This window comes from Diabrotica undecimpunctata, chromosome 5, assembly GCF_040954645.1.
Source record: "Diabrotica undecimpunctata isolate CICGRU chromosome 5, icDiaUnde3, whole genome shotgun sequence".
Classification (NCBI taxonomy): domain Eukaryota; kingdom Metazoa; phylum Arthropoda; class Insecta; order Coleoptera; family Chrysomelidae; genus Diabrotica; species Diabrotica undecimpunctata.
Genome location: NC_092807.1, coordinates 19325594 through 19336867, shown reverse-complemented (window position 1 = coordinate 19336867; position 11274 = coordinate 19325594).

Below are 11274 nucleotides of genomic sequence, written 5' to 3'. Positions count from 1 at the left end.
TATTTGGTACTTGGTAAAATTAGATTCAATGAAAGATGGAAAGAGAAGCTTAAACAAACCAATGCAGAGAAAATAATAAAAATAGAAAATTTAAGAGATGACACCATAAAATCATTATATCAAAAAAGGCTAGAACAGAAAATACAAATGGAGAATATCGAAAATAAAAGCAATGTAGGGACTAGCTGGAGAAATTTTAAGAAAAATATTCTGGATGCTGCCCGAGAAGCCCTTGGAACGAAAATAATAAACAAAAAGTGGTCAACGAAAACACCATGTTTTCCACTAGAGGTTAAACAAAAATGTCACCAAAAAAAGAAAGCTTTCCTAAAATATAAGTCAGAAAAAACGAATGTATCATATGAAGAATATAAAAGAATAAGAACTGAAACTCATCAATTCATAATAAAAACAAAAACGGATTACTGGGAAAGATTCACAAAAGGACTAGAGATGGATTTCTATGGACAACAGAAACAAGTATGGCGCTTCATAAGACAACAAAGAAGCGAAATGAAAGAACTAGTTGAAATAGAACACATACAAGAGGATTCATGGGTGGCCTTTCTGAAAGAAATGTTTAAAAAACAAAACAAAGAACCTTTACCAGAAACGTCAAATATAATAACTGAGGAAAAGACCGAAATCTCCCAAAACGATGTGAAAGAAGGAATTAACAAATTAAAAAACAGACAGTCACCAGGAGAAGATCAAATACCAAATGAACTCTTAAAATATGGAGGTGATCACCTTGTACAACAACTGCAACTTCTTATTAATAAAATAATCACCACGAACAGAATACCAGATGAATGGGAGAGGGCGATCATGGTAATGTTCTTCAAAAAAAGAGATAAGAAAGACCCCAATAATTATCGAGCAATAAATCTATAAAATACAACACTCAAATTTACAACAAGAATAATAGCGGCAAAAAATAAACGAACGAATATCTTTTCAAGAGGAACAGCAAGGATTTCGGACAGGAAGATTATGCACGAATGCAGTTTTTGTAATAAGACAAATAAAAGAAAAGTCGTTGGAATACAACAAACCAGCATATATGTGTCTGATAGATTTGAAGAAAGCGTTTGATATAGTGAGAATTTGAAGTGTGAGTGTGAAAGAAAGTTAAAAAAAGAAGAGTATATAGAATGGGAGAAAAGGAAATAAGGATAATATGCTACACCGACGACGCCATAATAACAGCCGAAAATGAAGATGACCTACAAAGATTAATTAAAGAATTCGAAGATACGGCGCTCATATACAACATGGAGATCTCAACAGAGAAAACTAAAACGATAGTGATATCAGCGCAACCGAGACGATGTAAAATAGTCGTAAATAACAAAATAATAGAACAAGTGATGGAAACTGAACACTTGGAAATAAAACTGTTAAGCTACGGAAAAGTGGAAGAAGAAGTACAAAAACAAGTGAACATGGCAAATATAGCAGCAGGATGTCTCAACAACACAATCTGGAGAAACAAATACCTCACAACGAAAACGAAAACCAGGATATATGAATCAACAATAAGACCGATAATGACGTACACAGCGGAAACAAGAGCAGATACGGCGAAAACACAAAGACTACTGGAAACAACAGAAATGAAAGTCTTACGAAAAATAACAAACCAAACTCTAAGAGACAAAGTAAGAAGTGAGGAAATACGAGCGAGATGTGGTATAGAGGAAATAAACGCGTGGACCAAAAGAAGAAAAGTGGAATGGAATCAACACATCGAAAGAATGACAGAAAATAGAATAGTACGAATAGCAAGGCAAGAAACAAATCGCCAAATGGAAGAAGATCATTGGGACGACCGAGGCAATGATGGTCAGGCAACGTCAATTGAGGCTAAAAACCGAAGTAAAACAGGCATTAAGCCTATTTATAAAGTAGGAAGAAGAAGAAGAAAAAGGAATGCCTTCACTTCAATTGGTGTTATTGCCTTTTTTTCGTAACAGTTATCTCTGAAATATGTATTAGACTGATATGAACTTTTTCTTTTCTATATATTCTTAAAGATTTTATTCTTTCATACAGTTTGCTTGCCGTGCTATAGCCTATGTTCTGGTTTATTTGTTTATATTTATTGTCTTATTGTTATATTAATTTTTCTCTATAATAAAATGCAAAGCGGATTGTTACGACATAAAATAATTCATCACGACACGAACTATTTCTGTTGCGTCAAACGGCACTGAGGTCTCAATCTGCCTACTCCTCAGGTTCTCGTATTTCTGGAGAACAAGATATAGGTACGTCACAAGTGAGGGAAGTAGGCAGATTGAGACCTCCTAATTAGAACATAACCATATCACTCTGGATAATGGCTCCAAAATGGGTGCCGAAACGTCGAGTTTTGTTTTAAATTCACAACGCGGTTCTTCCGGAGAATTAAGTAGTAAAAGATAAAATCTTTTAGCTAAAGCCGCTATCGCTTTATTAAATTAAATGGCCAAATATATGGCCTAGGAGGACAAATTCGTTAAACTTCCCGTGGTCGAATCGGTATCAATAAAGTGTTATGATCATTTCGGCCTATCCCAGCCTCATCAGACACTTTGGGCTGATACATATATATATATATATATATATATATATATATATATATATATATATATATATATATATATATATATATATATATGTTCGGAAAGATTTCCGCGGTTAGTACAATTAAACTTAGAGCTAAGATTAATATTATTATAAAAATTAATATTAAACTATATATACCATAATAATATTAACCATATATATATATATATATATATATATATATATATATATATATATATATATATGTATATATCCAGAAATACGATAACCGTCAAACGGCACTGAGGTCTCAATTTCCTACTCTTCAGGTTTTTTTTTATCACTAACACTAAGGTAGAATTGACGTCAGAGCCTGATGAAACTAGAAATGCGATTAAAGAAGTTGTAAATACCGCCATGCAAATAAATTTAGAAGTGGATAGCGATATTGTTCAAGAGCTGTTGTATTCTCATAATTAGGAGGTGATAATTGATGAACTCACAGAAATGCAGAGCTTGATTGTTTGGATCCTGTTTAAACTGAGGATCAAATGATAGTTGGAAACTTTACCGAAGGCCTCAGTTTAATTTTAAAATTGATTACAAATTTTATAAAATATAGAGTACAACGAAGAGCGTATTTCTTCTACAAACTAATTTTCAGTCGTCCAGCTATAGATCTTCAAATATGTATATATATATAAATATACTTATATATTATATAAGGTGTTTCATAAAAAGGTAACACATAAAGGGCGTTAAAGAAAAAAAATATATAAAAACATATTTTTTACGATTTTGCCGAAACAATTGGTAACCTTGTAATACAATTTTATACAAGTATGTTTTGAAAGCTGATACATCCCATGAATTTGTTTTTATATATGACTCTCATAGGGCGCTAGTCTGTACCAAGTATGATTCAACAATGGTCTAGTGGCATTGACAACGCAATTTGTATGAGAATGTATTTGTTAAATTATATATATATATATATATATATATATATATATATATATATATATATATATATATATATATATATATATATATATATATATGTTAACTAACCAACAGAAAAAAATCAGGTGGTTAGTAATTATTTTTCATGACCTTCGTTAATGATACATGTTGGAAGGAAAGGGGGAACTCTTTAATAAAACCTTGCCTTTTGTAGGACAAATATTTTTTCGGCCAATTTAGATAATAATCAGGAGAATAAACAAGAAATAAACCTGCTAGTAATAAAGTTTGGAGAATCGTCAAATCAGCATATTTTATCCCTGCTACCCATGTTAGCTACCACAAACGCAAATTGTTGTAAGGAGAAAATTGTTGTTTTGGGCGTCTCGTCAAAATGAAGCTACTCATGAAAAATTAGCTTGTTAGTAATAAATGGTGAAAATGGGCTTCGGTTCCCGGACTATTTGTTATTAATAACAAGTAAATATCACTTACTTCAGCACATCTGATGTAAAACACTTGAATATTGCAAAAATATAACTATAAAATTATAAATTTATAATCTGCAAATTTTGGAGCTGATCTTAACGTAATCTATTAGGCTGAGATCTCGAGAACAAGTGTTTGCATAAAACACTTTTAGTTATATAGAAATTAATACGGTTTCGAGAAATATCGGCTTTTGATTTGACTTTTCCTGAGATTACCTGACGCGTTTGTATGTTTTTAAACTTTTGGCGAAGGTGCCTGTTCCTTCACCAAATATTTCGAAAAAATTGCAAAATAAAGAAAATATACAACTTTAATTTTAAAAACTTCTTTATTAAATAGATATAGAACATAACTAAATAAACTACATATCAAAAATATATTATAGGTTATGGTATAACTCAATAACCTTAACCTAATAATATGTTAGTTATACATTTTCCCAAAATTTTTTAAAATATTCTTATTTTTTTTAAAACGATTTCCTAACCTATCTAATAACCATAATCTAATAATAACTTGTTAATTATACATTTTCCCGAATTTTTTTACAATAATTTTTATTTTGAAAACGATTTTCTCCGTGGAAATCAAAACGTAAAACATTATTTAAAAATGTAATTTTCATTACAATCAATTGCGGCTTAACCACATATAAACAAAATATTTGACTTAGACATGCCACAGTTTTGGAACAAGAGTAATAGTAGTAATATACTTTTGTTCGCAATTTTCCTCCCTCTTTTAGTAATACCACTGGCCAAAACTAAACTTTAGTGTGATATAGAATGAATGTGATACCAGAAAATTTTATAATTTGACAAAAGTATCTATTAATAATCACATACTGTTCTTCAAATTATTGTTACACCCTCTATGTTTTTTGTTAGTGAACGTTTTGACTCATAAATATCTGGAATCCCACCAAAAGGTCTTTTGCGCGAGAATATCCAAACAAATTACTGCGTTAATCCCGAATAAAAATTAGTCGAGCAGTAAAAAAACTGTACATCCGACTCATTAATCTGGAAGTAACTCGAGCAAGATGGCGTCGTTAAAACTGCTGATTGTTCATTTAAGCTTAATTAGTAGGCAGTGAAATCATCTTTATGGCCTTTTAGGAGGGCTTTATTCCCGGAAATTTTCCCTATTTCGAAATAAATGTATACGAGGGAGGAAATATATGTTGTGTAAGGCCGTAGTATCGAAATATTATATGTTAATGTAAGTTTATGTAAGTTTTTTTCCTATGAAACATAATTATTACACTATTCACTAACGCAAAAACTTCTAATCACTTAATTTTGCTTTTACGGCACTGGAACATTAAAAACTAAAACTATACTCTACTTTTCCTTTTACATCTAACAAAACAACACAATAAAAGTAAAAGTAAAAGAAGAAATAACTGACACAATTGAAGCTGGCAATGAAATTAAGACGAAGAGATTCCCTGAGTCCTATATTGTTCAACCTGATTATGGATGAAATAATTAAAAAGTAAGAACCAACAACGATACCAAATGGAAGAAAAACAACTTGAAATAATCTGCTATGCAGACGACGCAGTATTATTCTCTCAAAGTGAAGATAATTTACAACGTTTGCTGGACCAATTTTTATTATGTTAACTTCCACAAAAAAAGGTAAAATACATGGTTATTCTTAACAGCAAATTTATTACGATGTAAATTGAAGCTGGAAGGTCAGATAATAGAACAAGTGATGGAGTTTAAATATCTAGGCATCACATTAACTAGCTACGGAAAGCTCGAAACAGAAGTAGAAGATCAAGTAAATAAAGCAAACAGAGCCGCAGGTTGCCTAAATTAAATAATATGGAGAATTAAAAATATTTTGGAAAAACGGAGAAACAGGAACTAACACAGAGAGGGCAAAAAGAATTTTAAAAAGAGCAGAGATCGAAACTCATAGAAAAATTTGTGATAAGACACTATGGGACAGAGCCTTATGTAAGTACAGATATACAACGTTGATGCAAGGTGGAGAACATTAAGGACTGGGTAAAAAATAGAAGAGTAGAATAGAACGATCATATAAGCCGAATAACAACAAATAGAGTAGTAAAGAAGGCAAGAGACGGTTCCCCGAAACTAGACCAACTCAAAAGGCTTTGACATTGAGACCTTTTGTTAAGTCCATATTGTCCAGTAGTTGAAGACCTCATAAGTAAGGCATTTGATAAAGTATGGCATAAAGCCTTACTTTATAAAATAAAATAAAACTTACTATACCCTTCCTACGAAATGATCAAATCTTATCGGGATATGCAGATTAACTTCAAAGTCAAAATAAACGCAACACTCTCCGAAATTTTTCTTATCTCTACAGGATTACCGCAAGGAAGCATACTAAGGCAAACATGTACTTGTTATTTATTGCCGATCTACCTGCAACCAAATCAACGATAGTTGGAACTTATGCTGATGACACTGTTATTATGGCATTACATAACAAAGAAGCTACCTCTAGAGGCTTAAGAAATCGCTCTTGACGAAATACAAAACTGGTTACACATTTCGCATATAAAAGAAAATGTCAGTAAATCTGTTCATGTAACGTTTATTATGAAACAGGATAATTGTTCACGAAATGGACTTTACAACTCAGCCTCGAAAACAAACACCTCCTAAATAAAATTATCATAACAACAATTAGGATTTATGATATTCAACTATGACTAGCAAATCTAACATAGACATTATACAAAGGTACCAAAACAAGATACTTCGCATAGAGATCTTAGTGTTCCGAGTATTAAAAAAGTGATCAAAACGTTTGGTGTATCCTATCAGAAATGAATGAAATCACACCCAAACAAACTAGTTAGTGATCTAATTAACTTAGCAGAAGAAAATAATAGATTCAAGAGATTCAAATCATCTTACTCAACCACTAGATTTTAGTTTTAATAAAGCTGTTAATATAATTTTTAGGTTAGGACAAATCTTATTTTTGATTTTTGAAAGGTAAGTTCCCTGAAATACTATCTACAGGTTATTTTAACAAGTTGATCAAATTTATAAATTACTTAAACTGATAGTCATTAGAAACACTTAAAATGTAGATAGATTTTGTGATTAATTTAAAAAAAAATTAAATAAAACAAACACTATTCTACAATAAAGAAAATCTAAGCAGAGGTATTATAGAAAACTGTATTTGTCCCGGTCTTTTTTCTGTTGTATACCTGTAATCTACCTTGTTCAGTATAAAAATTTGTACGTGGAATGTAAAATGCATACTTTAACATATTTACTATCACACTTCTGTGTCTCTTAAAAACTGCCCATTTACATTGTTTTTTAATGACGCCAATACACATTTTATTATCTTTATAAGCCCTGTAAGGAAATAAAATGTAAAAGACAATACCAACAATATTTAAGCTCCAAATCGTTACAAGACAAAATAAAATATAAAAAAAAACAAGCAGAAGTACGAAGGAAAATCTCTTAGAAGAAGAACGAGTCTTGGAAAAGAAACTGCCAACGAATAAATACTTATCTAGGAGGAACCAGAAGCACAGAAAGCTGGAAACCGATAAAAAAATTGAAAAAAGAGAAGAATAAAGAAGTAATACAGAGCACAAAACCAGAAGACTGGGAATAGTAATTCAAAGAACTATTGGTAGAGAATAGAGTCGAATTTCAAGAACATAGAAACCAAAACCAAGATAGAATTTCAATAGTCGGCTCGCCAATAAGATTAACAACAGAGGAAATTAAAAATGTGTGTAAACAGCTGAAGAGGAACAAAGCGCTCGGACCAGGAGATATACCCGGAGAATTGTTTAAGTACGGAACGAACAAATTGTACAAATGTCTTCGACAACTATTTCAAGAATGCATAAACACAAGCGAAATTCCTACGGAATGGAAGATATCACACCTCAGTACTATACATAAAAGGGTGATAAAAATAATTGTGAAAATTACCGAGGAATAGCTGTAACCGGATCTATGAGTCGAATATATGAAAAGGTTTTAAAGAACCGAATCGAAAGAGAATACTTAGATTATGAAGCAGAAGAACAAGCAGGATTTCATACCGGTCGATCCACTATTGACCACATTTTTTCCTTAACCCAGATAATAGAAAAAAAGATGGCACGGAATCAAGAGATTCATATGTTGTTCGTCGACCTACCGAAAGCCTACGACAGCGTTCCACTGAAGAAGCAATGGAAAGCACGAATATTAATATAGAATTAATAAAAGCCGTCAAAGTGCTACACAACCAACCAATAACAAAAATAAAAGCAGGGACACAAATAACAACGTAATTTTGATTGAAACTGGCATGTTACAATTGGTGTTATACCATTTATTACCTTCTCACAATTTTGCATAATTTCCTAGTAAATGATGTTAGCATTGACAGAATCTAAATTAAATTGACACATAATAAGACTAGTTTTGATTTTATCCAAGTTATGATTAAATAAATTTCTAAACTTGGATATATTACCATCAGATAGATCATAACTATTATTATTGGAGATATTTACTGAAGCAACGGAATGGTCAGTTATTTTTGGACACCCGTAAGCACAAGCACTTATATTATTTTGATTAGAAAGCACATAATCTACCAAAGTTTTGCTAGTATCAGTACTACGGGTAGGATTACTAATCTAAAATGGTACAATGTTTCTTTGTTGGTATTCTAACATGTTATTTTTGAAGGTGTAATAAACTAGTTTGACTCTTTTTCTTAGTAATTATAGTAAATTGGAAAAAAATTGTTTAACTTATACACACTTCTAAAATAAAGCTCAAACTGACAATAGGTGTATGTTCTCAAAAAACTTCTCAAAGAACATAAAAACTATAAAAAAATCATGTGTAATTTTTTTATTAAAATCAGCCAAGTAGTTTCAGCATGTCACATGCCATCTTCAGAGCTTCGTCTTATAGGAGGTTATAAATACCTCATGGAAGAGTTATTGTCAATATAAAACACAATAAAAAACATAAGGCCAATGCCTTTTAATGTTCCTTTTAAGCTTTTAATACAAGTTACAGGAATATGCACAAGACTTATGCATGAATTAAAAGAAATGACCAGAAACAGAGATCTTTGGAGATGGACAATACACGACATGACGATGACCACTGCACTACCTCCAGATGGTCATAATTGAAGAGAGATATTTTTAATGTTTAATGCCACAGGGATAAAACCCCTTTAAAAGTTGTAAAAATCACATTTAAAAAGTGCTTGGTATACAAAAGCTTGGCTGACTCGTTTAATCGAGGGAAACAGCTGTACCAAAGTGTTTTTGTGTTCACAATAACTCTTCCATGAGGTATTTATAACAACCTATAAGATAAAGCTATAAAAATGTCATGTGACATGCCGAAAGTACTTCATTTCAGTAAAAAAATTAGGAATTATCAAGTTTTTTGAGAACATAAACCTGTTGTCAATTTGACCTATAAATTATAATTAAAACCAGAAACCAGAAAATTGATATATCCTTAAATACTAATTTCACTTCATACCGTTGTCACGTAATTGAAGTAAAAGGAAAAAAATAGTAGTATAAAATATTTTTAAGCATGAAAATATAATTTGCCTAAATACTGTACTTGTTTGGTTACTTTTGTTCCGTAAAGTTCAAACCTGTATGTTATTACCCCGTATAATAATCGATTTTAATACCATCACATATAAGTATTCAAGATCCTCCTACAATTAATTTATTTTTCTAATAATTGTTAATTTATCCTTCACGGTAAACATCAATGGCCATAATCGCCATTTCTACAATAACCCATCATGGAGAGACGATAGTGTGGAGATAGAGTGGACTATCGAGTCGATATATAGCCTGCGAAGAGCGGGGGTGGGTAATTAATTGCTGTTTCGTCGGGGATAAACGGGGAGGGGACTCTTAATGGCTCTTGGGGGACATCGAAGTTTTAATCTGGAGGTAATTTAGTTGGTAGCACAGACGGGTCGACGGAGCTAGACAGTCGGAGTGGGACTAGAAAGAAACAGTTTAAAATTCCGAAAACAAATTTGCTTAATCTATTGGATAATATAGAAGTCATCGTACATATATTTTATACGGAATCTTTTTGGTTAGCAAAGTTGAGGAAAGCAGGGTTTTAGTTATCATGTTACAATTTTAAGTCCTTAAATTAATATACTTAAAAATAATTAAAAGTAGAGTAAATCTGTGGCTCGATTTACTGATATTTTGACAATTAACAGTCCGTCAAGTAGTACAATTTTCTTGGCTATTAAGAAAAACAAATTAACAAACAAGTTAATAAGTAAACTAGATTAAAGGTACGAATTCATAATGAGAGTATCTCATGATATCTTTGTCTCATGAAATAAAAAAATCAAGAAACATTTATTTTTATTGTGAAAACATACCTGAGAGACGTGATAGAGACAATTTCGTGAGAGAATGTGCCATAAGACTTTACTTTCATAAACAAATCTCAATATGTAAACGAATTTCGTATGAAATATCTGTTTCAGATGCTGCTTGTAAGATAAAAATTAAAATGAATGAACCGAGGGATTAAAGGGGTGTTAAAAAAAAGAATGTATTGTTAATTGGACAAGAACCATCATATGGCAGGTAATAGAGTTGTATGAATCCTGTTTTAATTTGTGGGACTGCTCTTCCGAAAGCGAAAGGTACAACAACCAAAATTGCCGTGGATGAAATTGCAAGCAAGTTGGAAGTTTTGGCTCAAGACATAACCTACTGGTTACGGTATGTTGATGACACCTTTTTCATTATTTGGCCCCATGGTAAAGACGCATTACATTTCTTCCACTTCCACCTGATTGGAATACATCCCAGCATTAAATTCACGATGAAAGTTGAGTATAAAGAGTCTTTGCCATTTCTTAATGTTCTTATTTAGAAACACCTACCTCACAATTTTTCCTATTCCGTGTACCAAAAACCATACAACCATACAAACCGTTATCTCAGTGCCCAGTCACATTATCACCCCGCCTAACTCAATTCAGTTATCAACAGTGTTATTTTCCGTTCTATAAGGCTTAGCGACAACAATCACAGGTCATCGGAAATCAATTTAACAAGGGAAACACTTTTACAAAACGACTACCACAAAATCCAAATCAATAGGAGCATTTAAAAACATCAGAACCCCATTTTATCTAAAAAAGAAACCTTGCTTCCCGATCAATCCAAAATCTTACTATCCTGTGGTAGAAAAAAGCGCCCTAACAGCTTAAACATGCGGGATGACGCTA